This window comes from Bufo gargarizans, chromosome 3 (genome assembly GCF_014858855.1).
Source record: "Bufo gargarizans isolate SCDJY-AF-19 chromosome 3, ASM1485885v1, whole genome shotgun sequence".
Lineage (NCBI taxonomy): Eukaryota > Metazoa > Chordata > Amphibia > Anura > Bufonidae > Bufo > Bufo gargarizans.
In genome coordinates this window covers 57,958,045-57,977,129 of record NC_058082.1, presented here as the reverse complement: position 1 = coordinate 57,977,129, position 19,085 = coordinate 57,958,045, and positions in this window count along the sequence as shown.

Here is a 19,085-nt window from a genome sequence, read left to right as displayed (position 1 = left end):
GGATCAGGACGCGGATGACAATCTTGTGTGCCTCCGTGTTTTTTCACGGACCCATTGACTTGAATGGGTCCGCGAACCGTTGTCCGTCAAAAAAATAGGACAGGTCATATTTTTTTTTGACGGACAGGAAACACGGATCACGGACGCGGATGACAAACAGTGCATGAAATTCAATGGGTCCGCAGAAAATCACGGAAAACGGAACAACGGACACGGATGCACACAACGGTCGTGTGCATGAGGCCTTACTCTAATTAAAATCAGCCTATGGGGCAGACAGGCTAGTCAGGGGTGCAAGACTGACTGGAGTCGGCAACACCTCTAGCTGGTGGCCACTATTGGCACATAACAGGTAGTACCGTATTTATCGGCGTATAACACGCACTTTTTCCCCCTGAAAATAGGGGGCAAATGATGTATGCGTGTTATACGCCGATTAGGGCTGAAACGTGTCCTCCGGAGGCCAGAGAGGCAGGACTGAGCCGGCCGGCACAGCGGAGGGAGGAGGAGGGAGTCCCTCCCTCCCCACTGTGCGCGGCTGCCGCTGAAAACCAACGAGGACAGAGTAGGAGGAGGAGGGGAGGGACTGTGGCCACTGCGCCACCAATGAATGTGCCGGCCATATCCCACAGGGTCCCCCTCCTCCCCCCCATCATTGGTGGCAGTTTGCAGTTCCAATCGGAGCCCCAGCAGTGTAATGCTGGGGCTCTGATCGGTTACCATGGCAGCCAGGAGTCACGCTACTGAAGTCCTGGCTGCCATGGTATGTTAGTGAGCAGAGAGCAGCGCATTATACTCACGTGCGCTGTGGCCGCCGGTCGCTCCTTCTTCTGTCTGTGCGGCGGATTGCTAATGCTTACCGCATTAGCAATGCGCCGCACAGACCTATGAGAAGGAGCGACCGGCGGCCACAGCGCACGTGAGTATAATGCGCTGCTCTCTGCTCACTAACACACCATGGCAGCCAGGACTTCAGTAGCGTGACTCCTGGCTGCCATGGTAACCGATCGGAGCCCCAGCATTACACTGCTGGGACTCCGATCGGAACTGCAAACTGCCACCAATGATGGGGGGAGGAGGGGGACCCTGTGGCCACTGCCACCAATGATTAATACTGGGGAGGTAGGGGGGGGTTTGCATTACCAGAGGGGGCAGATCAGAGGCTTTATTTGAAATTTAATTTTTTTTTCCCTGAAATTTCCCTCTTAAAATGAAGGTGCGTGTTATACGCCTGTGCGTGTTATACGCCGATAAATACGGTATTTTGTGTTAGGTTTCCTTGCAAAATAAGTGTAGCATTAGCACCAGAATGTTTTCTATAATTATGGCATGATTGTACTTTATTTGTGTTTGCAGAGTGCTGCTGCGTTGTCTTTTTTTTTTTTTTCTTTGTTTCTAGCCATGGCAGCGTGCACCTGTACATTGGGATGTGCTGACTGACCCCCTTTTCTTGCATTTGTACCTGAGCTGGAGGTGTGGCTGACTCCAGTTAGTCTTGCACCCCTGACCAGCCTGTCTGCCCCATAGGATGATTTTAATTAGAATAGGTATAAAGCTGTAGCCTGCACTCATTATATTTATTGGAAGCTGTCTGGCATCAGGAGAGGCATAGAGTGGGCTCAGCATGCATGTTGGTACTTGCATTCCTGGATTTATTGGAGGCCGTTATGGCACTAAAAATGGTAAAAAGCATGCATGTGGAACCTGCACTCCCTGAATTTTATGGTAGCCATTATGGCATATAACAGGTAGGATTTAGTGTTAGGTTCCCGTCTTATAGAGATTGCCTTGGCGTTTGGCAGACGGGCTCAAATAATTTAGTATAAAATGTATTTGCCAAGAATCTCAAATTTTCAAAATAAGTGTAGCATTAGCACCAGAATGTTTTCTATGGCATTATTGTACTTTATTTGGTTTGCAGAGTGCTGTCGCATTGTCTTTCTTTTCTTTATTTCTAGCCATGGCAGCGTGCACCTGCACATTGGGATGTGCTGACTGACCCCCTTTTTTTGCGGTCTCACAACTCAGACACTGACCTGCCAAAACTTTCGATCTGTCTCTATGACGTATCAAAAGTACTCCGAAAACTCAGTGACCCTTTGACTAAATGTTTGGCCACACTGCGCCGCTACATGGGACACCACCCTAAGAGCAAGTTCACATCATCGTTTCACTTTCTGTTCTGCTGATCCATCAGAAAAAATACAATTAAAAAACAGTTCTGTTATTTGGAGCACATTAGTTTGCACTAAAAAATAACTGATCCGTTTTTTGAAGCATCTGCTATAGTTTGTGTCCCTTATGACAGAGATCAATTATTTTTTGAAGGGAGAAAAAGTTTTGCATTCTGAACTTCTTTTCCCCGCCAAAAATAATTGATCTCTGATGAAAGTGACACAAACTGATCATAACCGATGCTCTAAATAACGGATCTGTTTTTTTTATTTTCTCATGACGGATCAGAAGAACGGAAAGCTAAATGGTGCTGTGAACTCAGCCTAACACAGGCAGTGTAGTCAAATAGAAGAACCTGGAGCATTTAAAGAGGTTTTCTGAGATTTACAAAGAAGTTGAGCATGGGCTTAGACTTGTAACAGAAACCTTTAATTACATTTTCAGACTCCCCAAATTTCCATGCAACTTGTCAATTCCACTGCTGCCTGGATGATGATTTCTGGTCCATAGGATAACATGTTATCAGGACCAGCTCATTAGGGTCCATGGTGATTTGCAATTTCCGCCTGTGGTTAACTTAAGGGCACATTCACATAACCTTTGTTTGGTTTTGCATCTGAGACGCATTTTTTGCTTCAATGAGGCCCACAAAAGATGCTGACAGCCTCCATGTCCTGTCCGCATCTGTTGCTCCACAAAAATTACCGATCATGTCCTATTCTTGTTAGTTTTGCAAACAAGAATAGGCATTTCTATAATGGGCCGCCTGTTCCGCAAATTGCGGAAAGCTCATGGACAGCATCCGTGTTTTGCGAATCCGCAATTTACAGACCACAAAACATGGCACGTCCATGAGCCCCAATTGTGTGCAATTTTTCGTTATGACGTGACAAAAACAAGATCGGGTCTAGTCATATGGGCTTCCATCTCCATGTTTGTGTCCCATCCCATAAAAGTACTAAAATATATATGGTTCATGCACTGAGGTAATGCCTGCAGACAGCTGGGCGACATTCCCTATGGACTGTGTAATGGTTGCCATCTGAAAGCTGAATCAAACATTTAGTGACACGAGAGCATTCATTTCCAGGTCATGCTTTGATATTTAGAGAAAATGCTCTTTTGGAACAGACACTGGATTTGGCTGCTCGCTAGAAAACTCCTGTACTAAATACTTACATTTATCTAAATGGACAGTGTGAGCCCATTGGCATTTTGTTCTGATGCACATGTGGTAAATGATTTACATCAATTGTACTAAGGGCTAACAAAAAGGAGGAGATGGGAAAATGCTAACTTAAATGGCTGCATCTGTTTGCATGGGGTTTGGGAGAAGTTTGCTGCTAATGGTGCTGAGCTCATGCCAAATTGATGGGTTTTGGCTCCTCTCGCTGCTATACAGGCCAGAGGTTAGACTTCAATCTGTGATTATCAGCACAAAGAAAATTGTGACATTCAACTCTCACCACATCTGTTCCACAAGGATCTCCTCCATTTGTAGCAATAGCATCAGTAAGCATGCAGCCCTATAGCTAGTTTATCAAACCGGTGTGTAATTAACGCTATTTTTATGCAGCGCCCATTAGCCAGAGTGCTAAACTATAGATCGGTAACATGTTGTCTCGCCAGCTGCTGTCAAACCAGCTCAGAATATAAAACCATTAGTCCTCATGTATTCACCGGAGATGTGCAGGGGGCACACAGAAGCCCTGCACTGCTCCTAACAGCATTATATTATGGAAGGAAACCCACCACCTAGATGCACTGCTTCCATGGAACAAATGGGCGCTTTCACACAAGCGTATGGAAAAAAACTTGCATATCCCGGCCCAGAAACGCACACAGATTCCGGATGATACACCAATATCAGTATTGCTTCAGTAATTCATCCGGATTTACATGCGTATTACTTCCTGTAATTTTTGATGTGTATCTAAATACCCCTATTTATTAACGGCAGATTCTAGTACATAAAATCCAGCCCAAAGATTGCAAATATGCCAGTGAAAGCGGCCATAATCTGATGGAACCGTGCTACAGTTTTTGCCATTAATATGGGATCAGAACCCAAAATAAAAAGAAAACAAACTTCGATATAAAAAAAAAGGTTATCTAGTGAATGGAGTAACAAACAAAAAAAATTTAAATGGCCGATTCGCTGATTTTTCATCACTTTACTTCCCAAAAAATGTAATAAAATGTGATCAAAAAGTCATACACATCCCAAAATGGTATTATTAAAAACTACATTGTCCTGCAAAAATGAGCCCCCACACATCTCCGTAGACATAACTTAAAAAAAAGTTATGGAGGTTAGAATATGTTTTCTTTTTAATTTTTATTTTTTTCAGTATTAAAATGCAAAAACATATGTGGTATCGCTGGATTCGATACCTGGAGAATGAAGAGCATAAGTCAGTTTTACTGCATAGGAACACTTTAAAAAAATAAAACTTGCTAAATTGTGTTTTTTTTTTCACAATTTCACGCCATTTGAATATTTTTTTCCCACTTCTTACTACCTCCTATGCAATATTAAATGATGGCAGTAGAAAGTACAACTTGTCCTGCAAAAAACAAACCCTCATACGACTATGTGAACGGGAAAAAAGGCAAGGAGCGAAAAACAAAAACTTGCCACGTCAGGCAAGAGTTAAAGGGATTGTCCCATGAATAAGTATTACATTCCTCTGTTAGGCGTTGCAAAATATAAGTTTTCAGTTATATCAAAATTCACAGCTAGGACAATTACCCGTCAAAGGGTGTAATCATTGAGGTAATAACATAACCTTTATTAGGATCTATAACATTTAAAACGCCCCAAAATAACAACTTATCAGTATTATCACGGTCAATTGCGATTTGGTCCACTGTCTTGTCGGCAAGGGTAAAGATGATGTAGATCTCGGGCACTGTCCCTATATCTGACCCTAAGACTATAGACCCTGCCTACAATGACGGAATAGCCGCCCTGATAGGGGCGATCCCGTTTCAGGAACCTCCTGATTTCCCTCGGATGGTCCTGATTTGGGATCGAGCCTATTACGGAGATGACCTATCGCTAAATGAATGACCAAACTACCATAAGTACATAAAAATAAGAAACAATAATGTGCAATTGTGAGAAACTAAATATATACAAAAAAATATACATAACTCAAGCTCTGTTGGCACAACCACATAATCTTAGTTGTCCGTACATCTGTGGTTGTGATGGTTGTTGGTAAAATGATATAAATATAGTTAATTCAGATACAAAATCTCTTAGTGTCTGCTCCAAAGTCCCAACGTGTTTCGCCCTGCTCAGTCTAGGGCTCCTCAGGGGACAATAAAGCAGTACATCGCAATCAGTGTCACCAACACAAATTTAACACAGGCCTAGTACGTGGTTAATTATGTGCCAGATGTCATAACATTGACAATATAAGCTGAATACATACTGAATACATATCTAGGTCAAACTAATTGACCATATAGGTTAAATGCGTGCTGCTGAATACATATCTAGGTCAAACTGAGATTGAACTATTTGTATAAGCTAGTTACATATTCTATAGGCTACCTACACCAAATGTCTTCACAATAACCTGATTGATTACTAAGTTACAAAGATAAAGCTGACTTCAAGTCCACTCCCTAAGATGAAAAAGATAGGATTCCCACTCCAACGTGCTCAAATATGTGACTGGTTGAAACCCAGTATACGCTCTGAGCTGATTATAAATATAAAGCTGGTCACATATGTATCTAAGGCTACTTTCACACTGGCGTTTCTGGGTCCGCCTGTGAGATCCGTTTCAGGGTTCTCAAAAGCGGCCTAAAACGGATCAGTTCAGCCCCAATGCATTCTGAATGGATAAGGATCCGTTCAGAATGCATCACTTTGGCTGCGTTTGGTCTCCGTTGCGTTTTTTAGACGGTTACTAAAACGCAGCTTGCAGCGTTTTGGTGTCCGTCTGACTATGCTGAGTTAAACGGATCCGTCTAGACTTACAATGTAAGTCAACGGGGACGGATCCGTTTTTCACTGACACAATATGGTGCAATTGAAAACGGATCCGTCCCCCATTGACTTTCAATGTAAGTCAAGACGGATCCATTTTGACTTAGACTTTTTTTTTAAATGAATAATGCAAACTGATCCGTTATTAACGGATACAAGCGTTTGCATTTATGGTGCGGATCAGTCTGTGCAGATACAAGACGGATCCGCACAAAACGCGAGTGTGAAAGTAGCTTTACTTCCTCAAATTGAAGGAGTCAGGGCCAGGTCTAGTAATCATCCGATAGAAACATAAGGCTAATGCCAAAAATCAACAGATGATGCACAGAACATAAGTGTCATGGGATGTTTCCCCACAGTACACAACGCCCCACAACTACCACACAATAATGGCACATACGGCGTTAAAGTGTAGATGGGTGTTATAGTCAAATGCAGTTCCCCGTGCAGGTATCATACTGCAAAAAGTGAGCGATCCACAATGTGAATATACAGTATGATAATTGAATACGCCCAAACTGTGATCGATATTCGAGAGAAACCACTAAGCAAATAAATGATGCTAGTCTCGGCCGGTTACTTGCGTGCCGCCAGGGGTGCATACTTGTTGTTACAGCGGGAGACCTAAACAACAGATGTCCATCATGGTGTAGTGAGGACGCCAGAGTGCAAGATAGAGTGGAGGGCGGGTCTGATTATAGGCAAGCTATTTAAATCTTGTGCCGGTGCACGAATAGAGGTCACGTGACCTGCTCATAATCAAGCCAAGTAACGCAAGACTTTCTGATCTGGCGATCAAAAGCAGCAAGATTATGGAAGCAACGTTTTGGTGTCCACCTCCAGAGCGGAATGGAGACTGATCGGAGGCAACCTGATACATTCTAAGCAAATCCTTTGTTGTTGTATTGGATTTCTGGTACCCCCATGACATGCCATGTAGACACTGCATTATTTTATATATTTTTTTTTCAATAATTATGACTTATTTTTGTATTTTTACTTACATATGACCGATTCATTTTTCATCTTTGTGTTATTTCTTACAGTCATAATGACATGATTCTATGCTTATTAGGGATCGACCGATTATCGGATTTACCGATATTATCGGCCGATATTCAGGATTTTGAACGCTATCGGTATCGGCATTTATTTTGCCGATATTCCGATAGCGTATGGGGAACACAGATCGCGCTGCTGACAGCGCTCTCCGTGTTCCCTCAGCAGCAGCACAGGGGAGAAGGAGCAGTGTCTCCTCCCCCTGTGCTACTGCCGCCAATGAAAGGACAGGGGACAAGAGGAGGGGAGGAGCTATGGCCACTGCGCCACCAATGAAGCTTAAGCTCTCATTTATTCATATACAGGAGGCGGGAGCTGGCTGTGCAGTATCACATAGCCGGCTCCCGACCTCTATGAGCAGTAGCTGCGATCTGCGGTAGTTAACTCCTCAGGTGCCACATATCGCAGCTACTTGTCATAGAGGTCGGGAGCCGGCTATGTGATCCTGCAGCCAGCTCCCGCCTCCTGTATATGAATAAATTAGAGATTAAGCTTCATTGGTGGCGCAGTGCGCCCCCCCCCCAGTATCAAGCATTGGTGGCGCAGTGCGCCTCCCCTCCCCCCCAGTATTAAGCAGTGGTGACGCATAGGGCCCCCCCACCCCAGTCGCAGTGCGCCCCCCCCACAGGATCCCCTCTCCCCTGCTCCTCCGATCGGAGCCCCAGCAGTGTAATGCTGGGGCTCCGATTGGTTACCATGGCAGCCAGGACGCTATTGAAGCCCTGGCTGCCATGATAAGCTCCATGCTGCTGTGTGCACAAAGCACAGAGCAGCAGGGACAGCGTGAGCTCCTATTCACCCTGATAGATCTCTATCAGGGTGAATAGGACAAGGGTTCTAGTCCCTAAGGGGGCTAAAAGTTAGTTAAAAAAAAAAATAAGTTACAAAAATAAAAACACCAAAATATTAAATATAAATGAAAAAGAAAGATTAAAAAAAAAAAAAATACACATTAACAATAAACATTAATTTTCAGCAGATTTGTGGGAATTTTTATTTTTTTTCAAAAATGAAAATTCCCAGAATATCGGTATAAATTATCGGCTATCGGCCTGAAAGTTCACAAATTATCGGTATCGGCCCTAAAAAATCAATATCGGTCGATCCCTAATGCTTATATTGATCTTTGGTGACTGTTGCTTAGTTTACAATACAATGGCATGCATAATTGGGCACCCCTTGTCAAAATTACTGTCACTGTGAACAGTTAAGCAAGTTGAAGATGAAATGATCTCCAAAAGGCATAAAATTAAAGAGGACCTTTCACCAGAATTAAACTTCTAGAGTAACTATACAGGCATGTAGAGCGGCGCCCAGGGATCCCCCTGCACTTACTGTTATACCTGGGCGCCGCTCCGTTCTCCCGTTATTGCCTCCGGTATCCTCATAGTTAGGCTCCACCCAGGGGAACCTGCCGGCGTCGCCTTCTCCCATGCTGTAGCGCTGGCCAATCACAGCGCTCAGCTCATAGCCTGAGAGGCTTTTTTTTCTCTCAGGCTATGAGCTGAGCGCTGTGATTGGCCAGCGCTACAGCATGGGAGAAGGAGGCGCCGGCAGGTTCCCCTGGGTGGAGCCTAACTATGAAGATACCAGAGGCTATACCGGGAGAACGGAGCGGCGCCCAGGTATAATAGTAAGTGCAGGGAGATCCCTGGGCGCCACTCTCCATGTCTGTATAGTTACTTTAGAAGTTTTATTCTGGTGAAAGGTCCTCTTTAAACGTGTCATCAGAAAAGGACCTAGTTGAAATTTGCGTTTTTCAATTACGGTAACAAATTTTTAAAGAATTTTGTGTGTTATTTAGAATTTTTCATGTCCATAGCTACAGTCAGGTCCATAAATATTGGGACGCCGACACAATTCTAACATTTTTGGCTCTATACCCCATCACAATGGATTTAATATGAAACGAACAAGGTGTGCTTTAACTGCAGACTGTCAGCTTTAATTTGAGGATATTTACATCCAAATCAGGTGAACAGTGTAGGAATTACAACAGTTTGCATATGTGCCTCCCACAAAAGTAATGGGACAATTGGCTTCTCAGCTGTTCCATGGCCAGGTGTGTGTTATTCCCTCATTATCCCAATTACAATGAGCAGATAAAAGGTCCAGAATGTATTTCAGGTGTGCTATTTGCATTTGGAATCTGTTGCTGTCAACTCATAAGATGAGATCCAAAGAGCTGTCACTATCAGTGAAGCACAACAAACCCATCAGAGAACCCTGATCCCCCCTCCATAGCAAAAACATTAGGCGTGGCCAAAACAACTGTTTGGAACATTCTTAAAAAAGGAGATTTTTGTATAACTTACCAGTAAAATCTCTTTCTCGCTCTTCATTGGGGGACACAGGAAGCGTGGGTATAGCCATGTCCTCTAGGAGGCGTTGACACTAGTAAAAGCTGTTAGCTCCTCCTGACATCTAGACAGTGGAATTTCCTTTCCAACTGGTTGGCCGGATTTGGACAGAAGGAGGGAAGGACTATGTCCTGATTCATATGAAAATGGGAAACTACTTTAGGACGGAAGGAGGGAATGGGTCTAATGATCACTTTATCATCCAAAATGGAAGTGTACAGTTGGAAGGCAGAAGAAGCCTGGATCTCTGAGACCCTTCTTGCCGAGGTGATGGCTATTAGAAAGGCCAGTTTACAGGAAAGAATCTCCAAGGATAAATCCTCTAATGGCTCAAAAGGATGCTGGGAAAGGGACTGAATTAAGGTCCCACGGAGGAGTAAGGGGCCGCAACGAGGGATGAGCTCTGGAGGCAGCATTCAAAAATCTCTTCACCCAAGGGTGATCGGCTAACCTGCAGTAAAAAAACAACTTAGTGCTGCCACCTGGACTTTCCAGGTGGAAGCATTAAGCCTCTTTTCTAACCCTGCTTGTAGGAAATCTAGAAGGTGGAAAAAAAAAAAAAAAACAGACCTTCAGGTATTTATTGGCTGTGGATTCTTTCCTGCTCTTAAGTAGGATGGACACCGCTTTGTCTGACAGGCCCCCGTCTAGCCAGATGTTCCTTTCAACCTCCATGCTGTCAACTTTAGAGTATCCGGGTCGGGATGGAATAGGGAACCCTGAAAGAGAAGATCCTCCCTTGGAGGCAGAATGTAGGGAGGGAGGCTATCCTCTGGAGAGCTGAAAACCAAGCCCTCTTGGGCCAATATGGGGCTACTAGGACTATGGATGCTTTTTCTCATGCTACCTTGTTTAACATCTGCAGGATGAGACAAAAGGGAGGGAAGGCATAGCCATCCTCCAGGCTCCAATCCTTAGCCAGAGCATCCACCGCTGTTGGGTAGTCTAGATGGTTGAAAGAAAAAAATCTTTCTGCTTTCCTGTTGGAACGGGATGCGAAAAGGTCTATCAAGGGGACCCCAAATACCTGGTCTATCTGAGAAAAGGACGCGTGGTTCAGACACCCCTCCCCCTGTCTTAAGTCTACCCGGCTTAGAAAGTCTGCTATGGAATTGTCTTTCCCTTTCAGGTGGACTGCTGAGAGAAAGAGGCTTCTGTCCTCTGCTACCCTGAAAATATCTTGGCAGAGGAGGAGAGACGGGACTCTTGTGCCCCCCTGATGATTAATATAAGAAACCGTGGTGGAATTGTCTGAGTAAAGGAGCAACTTTTGGTTTCTTAGATTGGGCAGGGCTCTGGATAGGGCCATCTGAACTGCCTTCAACTCCTTGAAATTGGAAGACTGTCTTCTGGTCGTTAAATCCCATCTCCCCTGCCAACATCTGGGGACATCCACCATATCAAAGACGCTCTATCTCACAGATGGAAATTCTGATCTAGTGATTCCTGAGACCCATCCCATTTGTACAAGATGTCTGTCTGCAGCTCTCGAGAATGGAATTGTGCATAGGGAACTGCTTGGATGGCCGACGTCATTTGCCCTAGAACTGCCATAGCCTCCCTTAAAGAACATTGGTAGGATAGATAGGAAGAGATCCCTCATCACCTCTATTGTCTTAGCCACCTTGTCTGGAGGAAGGAAACTTCTCTGAAGTCTGGAGTTTAACTGTATTCCCAAAAATACACAGCTCTGAGAGCAGGTTAGACATGACTTTCTCCAGTTTATTTTCCACCCCAGACTCTGTAGAGTGTCGCATACTAATAAAATGTCTTTCCCGAGTTGTTCTTCTGAATGGGAAAAAAATAATAATCAGAAAGTCGTCCAAATATGGTACTAGAGAGATGTTGTTCATTCTTAGAAATGCAGCGACCTCTGCCACGATCTTGGTGAAGACCCTTGGGGCTTGAGAAACTCCAAAGGGGAGAGCCCTGTATTGGAGATGCCACTATTCCCCTTTTTCCCAAATTGCTGTACGTAGAAATTTACGGGATTTCGCATGTATAGGGACATGGTAATAAGCGTCCTCCAAATCCAAGTTCGCCATCCAACACCCCTGGGAAAGGAGATTCACAGTGGATTTTAATGTCTCCATCCTGAATCTCTTGTATCTTAGAGATTTGTTCAGACATCTGAGATTCAGGATGACCCTGAAGGAACCATTGGGTTTCCTTGCAAGAAACAAGGGGTAATAAAATCCCTTCCCTCTTTCTGCACTGGGTACCACTTCCACTACTCCTTTCTCCAGGAGGGTAAGCAGTTCCTTTTCCAGGGTTTATCTTTTTTCTCCGTTTTGGGGACAGACGGTCTGAACAAAAAAAATCTCCTGGTAAGGACTGGAATTCTAGCCGTAACCCACTTTTTATTACATAGAAACATAGAATGTGTCGGCAGATAAGAACCATTTGGCCCATCTAGTCTGCCCAATATACTAAATACTATGGATAGCCCCTGGCCCTATCTTATATGAAGGATGGCCTTATGCCTATCCCATGCATGCTTAAACTCCTTCACTGTATTTGCAGCTGCCACTTCTGCAGGAAGGCTATTCCATGCATCCACTACTCTCTCAGTAAAGTAATACTTCCTGATATTACTTTTAAACCTTTGCCCCTCTAATTCAGAATCCAACCATTTTTTGAGATTGTGCTCCAGGCCAGCAGAAAACAAGTCTTCCCCGTATCTGGCTTCTGGCTTCATTGGGACTTATCTTTTTCTTTATTATCACTGGATTTGAAGAGAAAACCTCCCGACTTTCTGGGAAATCTCTTTCTCTCACCTGTTTACTTTTTTGATTTTTAAACCCCGATTGGTGCCCTCGAAAAAAAGATTTTTCCTGTGGAGTAGGGAACCTCTTTTTAATGTCTGAGGCCTTCTCTAGATTATCTAGAGAAGACCCAAACAGTCAAAGACCTTCGCAAGGGAGGGAACAAAGGCGGGCTTTAGACCCCTGTTCCCCCCTCCAGGGTCTTAACCAAACTGCCCACCTGGCAGCATTGGAAAGGGCGGCAGCCTTAGCGGAAAATCGGACATCTGTGGAGGCGTCGGGCAGAAAGTCTGCTGCTTTGTGGAAAGTCGGGAGGGAAGCTAATAAATCCTTCCTAGGTTTTTATCCCTAATATGGGATTCTAATTGGCCCAACCAGAGTTTTAGGGATCTAGAAACCCATGAGGCTGCAACAGCGGGTCTGCGGCTGGTGGACGCGCTTTCCCAAGCTCTCCTGAGGTACACATCTGCTTTTTTTTGTCTAGCGGGTCATTCAGGGCCCCCCAGATCCTCAAAGGGGAGATCCGCTCTTTTTGCTATTTTAGCCACAGGAGCATCTACTAAAGGGGCTTTATCCCAGACGTTAGTAATTGAATCTTCAAATGGATATTTACGTTTAACTGAATTAGGTATGAAAAATTTCCAATCAGGGTTCTTCCATTCTTTTTTGATCAGAGCCTCGATATTTCTGTGAACAGGGAATGCTCTATGACATCTGGGTCCTAAACTCAAAAATAAAATCTCACATAAACTCACCATACCCCTCATGGAATCCAAATGCGTAACATTTTTTTAGACATTTATATTCCAGACTTCTTCTCACACTTTAGGGCCCCTAAAATTCCAGGGCAGTATAAATACCCCACAAATGACCCCATTTCAGAAAGTAGACACCCCAAGGTATTTGCTGAGGGGCATATCGAGTCCATGAAAGATTAAACTTTTTGTCACAAGTTAGCGGAAAGGGAGACTTTGTGAGAAAAAAACAAAAAAAAAATCATTTTCCGCTAACTTGTGACAAAAAAAAAAAATCTTCTATGAACTCGCCATGCCTCTCACGGAATACCTTGGGATGTCTTCTTTCCAAAATGGGGTCACATGTGGGGTATTTATACTGCCCTGGCATTTTAGGGGCCCTAAAGCGTGAGAAGAAGTCTGGAATCCAAATGCCCAAAAATGCCCCCCTAAAAGGGCCCCTTTGCGCACCTAGGCTGCAAAAAAGTGTCACACGTGTGCTATCGCTGTACTCAGTAGAAGTAGGGCAATGTGTTTTGGGGTGTATTTTTACATATACCCATGCTGGGTGAGAGAAATATCTCTGTAAAATGACAACTTTGTATAAAAAAATGGGAAAAGTTGTCTTTTTCAGAAATATTTCTTTCACCCAGCATGGGTATATGTAAAAATACACCCCAAAACACATTGCCCTACTTCTCCTGAGTACGGCGATACCACATGTGTGACAATTTTTTGCAGCCTAGGTGGGCAAAGGGGCCCAAATTCTAATGAGTATCTTTACGATTTCACAGGGAATTTTTTACGCATTTGGATTCCAAACTACTTCTCACGCTTTAGGTCCCCTAAAATGCCAGGGCAGTATAAATACCCAAGTGACCCCATTTTGGAAAGACGACACCCCAAGGTATTCCGTGAGGGGTATGGTGAGTTCATGTAAAATTGTATTTTTTGTCACAAGTTAGTGGAATATGAGACTTTGTAATAATAAAAAAAAAAAAAAAAAAAACATTTTCCGCTAACTTGTGACAAAAAATAAAAACTTCCATGAACTCACTATGGCCATCAGCGAATTATTTAGGGTGTCTACTTTCCGAAATGGGTTCATTTGTGGGGTGTTTATACTGTCTGGGCATTGTAGAACCTCAGGAAACATGACAGGTGCTCAGAAAGTCAGAGCTGCTTCAAAATAAATTCTTGTACCATAGTTTGTAAACGCTATAACTTTTGCACAAACCAATCAATATACACTTATTGCATTTTTTTATATCAAAGACATGTAGAACAATACATTTAGAGAAAAATTTATATAGAAATGTAGTTTTATTTAAAAAAAATTACAACTGAAAGTAAAAAAAGTCATTTTTTTGCAAAAAAAATAAATTGGTATATTTTGATTAATAACAAAAAAGTAAAAATGTCAGCAGCAATGAAATACCACCAAATGAAAGCTCTATTAGTGAGAAGAAAAGGAGGTAAAATTCATTTGGGTGGTAAGTTGTATGACCGAGCAATAAACCGTGAAAGTTGTGTAGTGCAGAATTGTAAAAAGTGGTCTGGTCATTAAGGGGGTTTAAGCTAGGGGGGCTGAGGTGGTTAAGGGAAAGAAGTGAAATGTTATGCAATGGCCAAGTCAATCACCTGACCGGAATCCGATTGAGCATGCATTTCACTTGCTGAAGACAAAACTAAATGGAAAATGCCCCAAGAACAAGCAGGAACTGAAGACAGTTGCAGTAGAGACCTGGCAGAGCATCACCAGGGAGGAAACCCATTTGTTCCATGCTTCAGGCTGTAATTGACTGCAAAGGATTTGCAACCAAGTACTAAAAAGTGAAAGTTTGATTTATGATTATTATTCTCTCCCATTACTTTTAGTCCCTTAACAAGTGGGAGGCACATATGCAAACTGTTGTAATTCCTACACCGTGCACCTGATTTTGATGTAAATATCCTCAAATTAAAGCTGACAGTCTGCAGTTCAAGTACATCATGTTTGTTGCATTTCAAATCCATTGTGGTGGTGTATAGAGCCAAAAATATTAGAATTGTGTCGATGTCCCAATATTTATGTACGTGACTGTATATTTAAACAAAAACCATAAAATCCTGAAGTTTTTGCACTGGCCACTAAGAATAATAGGCGCCACTTTTTGTCTGTAGATCACTTAACTGCAGTTATCTTCTTATCATTACAGGAAGGTTTAGAGTGTCATATGACCTCTATTTACAGATAAGACAGGATCCATCATTAATAATAGGGGATTGTCAAAGCTCATCTATTATTTTCTTGTACAATGACCTCTGCACAGGGCACAGAACATGCCTAGAAGACTCTCGTGTAGAGGTCAATGGGGTCCCATCCCGACCATTGTGTCGATGGCCCATGGGGGATTTTGTATATAGAGCTAGAACATCCGCAGGTTAATTTGCATATGTATCAAATCGTTTTTGTTTTTTTTACACAATAAAAGCACACAGAGCTATGGGGACTGGGTATTGCGGATGTGCTAGCGGCCATCTAGCAACCCATGTCCTTAGCTCTATACACAAAATCCTGGTGACAGGTTCTCTTTAAGTATCACAGCTTGTAAACACTTTTTGTAGCCAGACAAGTTTTTCCAATTCTTGTTTGAGGGATTTTTATCCATTCTTGCTTGGAAAAGCCTTCCGGTTCTGTGGGATTCCTGGGCCTTCTTGCATGTACTGCTCTTTGAGGTCTATCCATAGATTTTCAATGATGTTCAGATTAGGGGGACTGTGAGGGCCATGGTAAAACCTTCAGCTTGTGCAGTTTATGGTAATCTATTGTGGATTTTGAGGTGGGTTTAGGATTATAATCCATTGGTAGAAGACATCCTCCTTTCATCGTCAGCTTTTTTTTTACAGTTGATGTTATTCCAGCAATTTCTTGAAGAAAACATATCATTTAATCCATTCTTCCCTCTATCCATACCCTGTGGCATTGCCTGCAACACAACCCCAAAGCATGATTGATTATCCCCCATGCTTAAAGGGGTTTTCTCAACACACAGTTTTATACTTACCTGCTCCCGGCACGCCGTCCACTTCCTGGTTTCGGCACTCGACAGGGGGCGGGCTCCATCTTGATTGATGTCTTCTCCCAGCCTGGCCGCACGCTGTACTAAACGCGCACGCCGAGTCCACGCATGCGCCCTCGTGACTTCTTTCTGGCCAGTATAGTATTTGCCAGGAAGAAGTCACCAGGGCGCATGTGCGAACTCACCACAGGCTGCTAAATCTTCTTGAAGGTTTTTTGCAGTCAAGGGAGAGTTCTGATTTACCTTTCTAGCAATCCTACAAGCAGCTGTCCAAACTTTTTCTTGGTCTTCCAGACCTTCCCTTGACCTCCACCATTTCTGTTAACTGCCATTTCTTAATTAAATTTCGAACTGAGGAAACGGCAACATGAATACCGTTCTTATAGTCTTCTCCTGTTTTGTGGGCTTTAAGCGTTTTCATTTTCAGTGTGTTGGACAGCTTTACTTTGGGACAATGTTAGAGGAGTCTTGGTATTAATAAAGCTTTTAAATGTGCATCACCTGGTCTTTCCTAACAATGATTGTGAACGAGCATTATATATAAAAAAAAAAAAAAAAATCACATGAAAGGTCCTCTTTAACCCCTTAAGGACACAGGGCGTACAGGTACGCCCTTGTGCCCTGGTACTTAAGGACACAGGGCGTACATGTACGCCCTGTGCATTTTCGATCACCGCCGCGCGGCCGGCGGCGATCGGAACCCCGTGCCTGCTCAAATCATTGAGCAGGCACTTGGGGCAAATGCGTCGGGGGGTCCGGTGACCCCCCCATGTATGCGATCGCAGAAAACCGCAGGTCAATTCAGACCTGCGGTTTTCTGCGTTTCCGGGTTATTCGGGTCTCTGAAGACCCGATAACCCAGAACAGGATGGTGATGGTGGTGTGATTTCACTCCACCAATCACCATCCAGCGATCCTGAGTGGTGATGGTGACATCACCACTCAGGATCGCTTTCTGATTGGTCTGTGGGCGGTCCGGCGGCAGATTCAAAAGAGGCAGGCGCCCCTCTCCTCCTCCTTTTGTGTTCCGGCGCCGGAGGAGAGAGGAGCTGCCTGCACGTGTCTGCCACCGCTGCCTGCACCCCGATCTGTGCCCCCCAGGACCCCATCAGGTACATAGGGACAGCTAGGGAAAGTTTGGGATAGGCAGGGGGAAAAAAAAAAAAAGGGAAAGGTAGTTTTTTTTGAACTTTTATTGCATCACCCCAGTTAGGGTGTCTGGGGTCCACAGCACAGCTGTGTGACCCTAGACCCCCCAGGGGTGCTGCCACTTGCCCCCCTCCCCCACCTTTTTTGGGGTGCTTTTTTTTTATTTTTTTTTTTTTTTTTTTGAGTTCGCTGACTGTGACCGGCACTTAGCGTCCGGCCACTGTTAGCGCATCGCACACCCCACCGCTGATCAACTTCGGACGGTTGATCAGCAGTTTTGAATTTTTTTTCCTCACTTTTTTGCCCTTTTTTTATTTATTTTTATTTATTTTTTTCTGTTAGTTTTAGGGTGAGTTCGTGAACACCCGTGCCCCCTCACACACGCACACCAAATAAAGAGTTACACACACGCACATATACACGCAGACACACACTCCCCTATGGCCCGCCGGACGTTCTCGGCCGAGGAGGCATACGCCCAGCTTGCCTCCGAGTGAGGATGAGGATGACCCCACATTCCTGTTGTCATCCGCATCCTCCTCATCATCTAGCGATGATGATGAGCCCCCAAGGCGGCGGAGACGCCGCCAGGCGGAGCAAGGGGACCGCCCTGTTAGGGACCCTGTGGCCCACACTAGTACGAGGAGCTCTGGGGCTCGTACTGGTTTCCCGGCCCACCAGTTAAATCCACCGGAGCACCCTGCCGGTGAACTTGTCTGGTGTAGCCCAGAGCGATACGAGCCCGTGATTCCTGATTTCGTAGGCCAATCAGGAATCCAGATTTCCACAGTGGGCTACACTGAATATTACTTTTTTTTTGTCATTTTTTCAGTGATCCACTGGTAAATCTGATGGTGGAGCAGACGAATCTGTTCGCCCAACAGTTCGTCGCTCAACACCCGGGCTCCTTTTTGGCCAGGCCCGGTGGCTGGACGCCGGTCAGTGCAGCCGAAATGAGGACATTTTGGGGCCTCGTGCTGCATATGGGCCTGGTCAAGAAACCCAGTGCCAGGCTGTACTGGAGTGGGGACGTCCTATATCAGACCCCACTTTACAGTACGGTTATGACACGCTCCCGGTTTGAGGCCATCCGGAAATGTCTGCATTATTCCGATAATGCAGCATGTCCACCCCGAGGTGATCCTGCCCATGACCGTCTGTACAAGATACGGCCGGTCATCGATCACTTTGGGGCCAAATTCATGGAGGCCTATGTACCTGGCAGGGAGGTCGTGGTTGATGAGTCTCTCATTGCGTTCAAGGGGAGACTCATTTTCCGCCAGTATGTGCCTTCCAAGCGGGCGAGGTATGGCGTGAAGCTATACAAAATTTGTGAGAGTACCTCAGGGTACACTTACAAATTTCGTGTATACGAGGGGCGAGATTCCCGGATTCAACCCCCAGAATGTCCCCCCACTCTGGGTGTTACCGGGAAACTTGTGTGGGACCTTATGCACCCACTGCTGGATAAGGGTTACCACTTGTACGTGGATAACTTTTATACCAGTATCCCCTTGTTCCAGTCCCTTGCCGCCAGATCCACGTCCGCTTGTGGGACCGTGCGGAAAAATCAACGCAGCCTCCCTGCCCACCCCCTCCAGGTACCTATCCCCAGGGGTGAGACCCGTGCCCTTACCACTGGAAACCTGTTGCTGGTCAGGTATAAGGACAAGAGGGATGTCCTTATGCTGTCCACAATTCATGGTAACGGCATCACCCCTGTCCCTGTGCGAGGTACCGCGGCAACGGTCCTCAAGCCTGATTGTATCGTCGCCTAC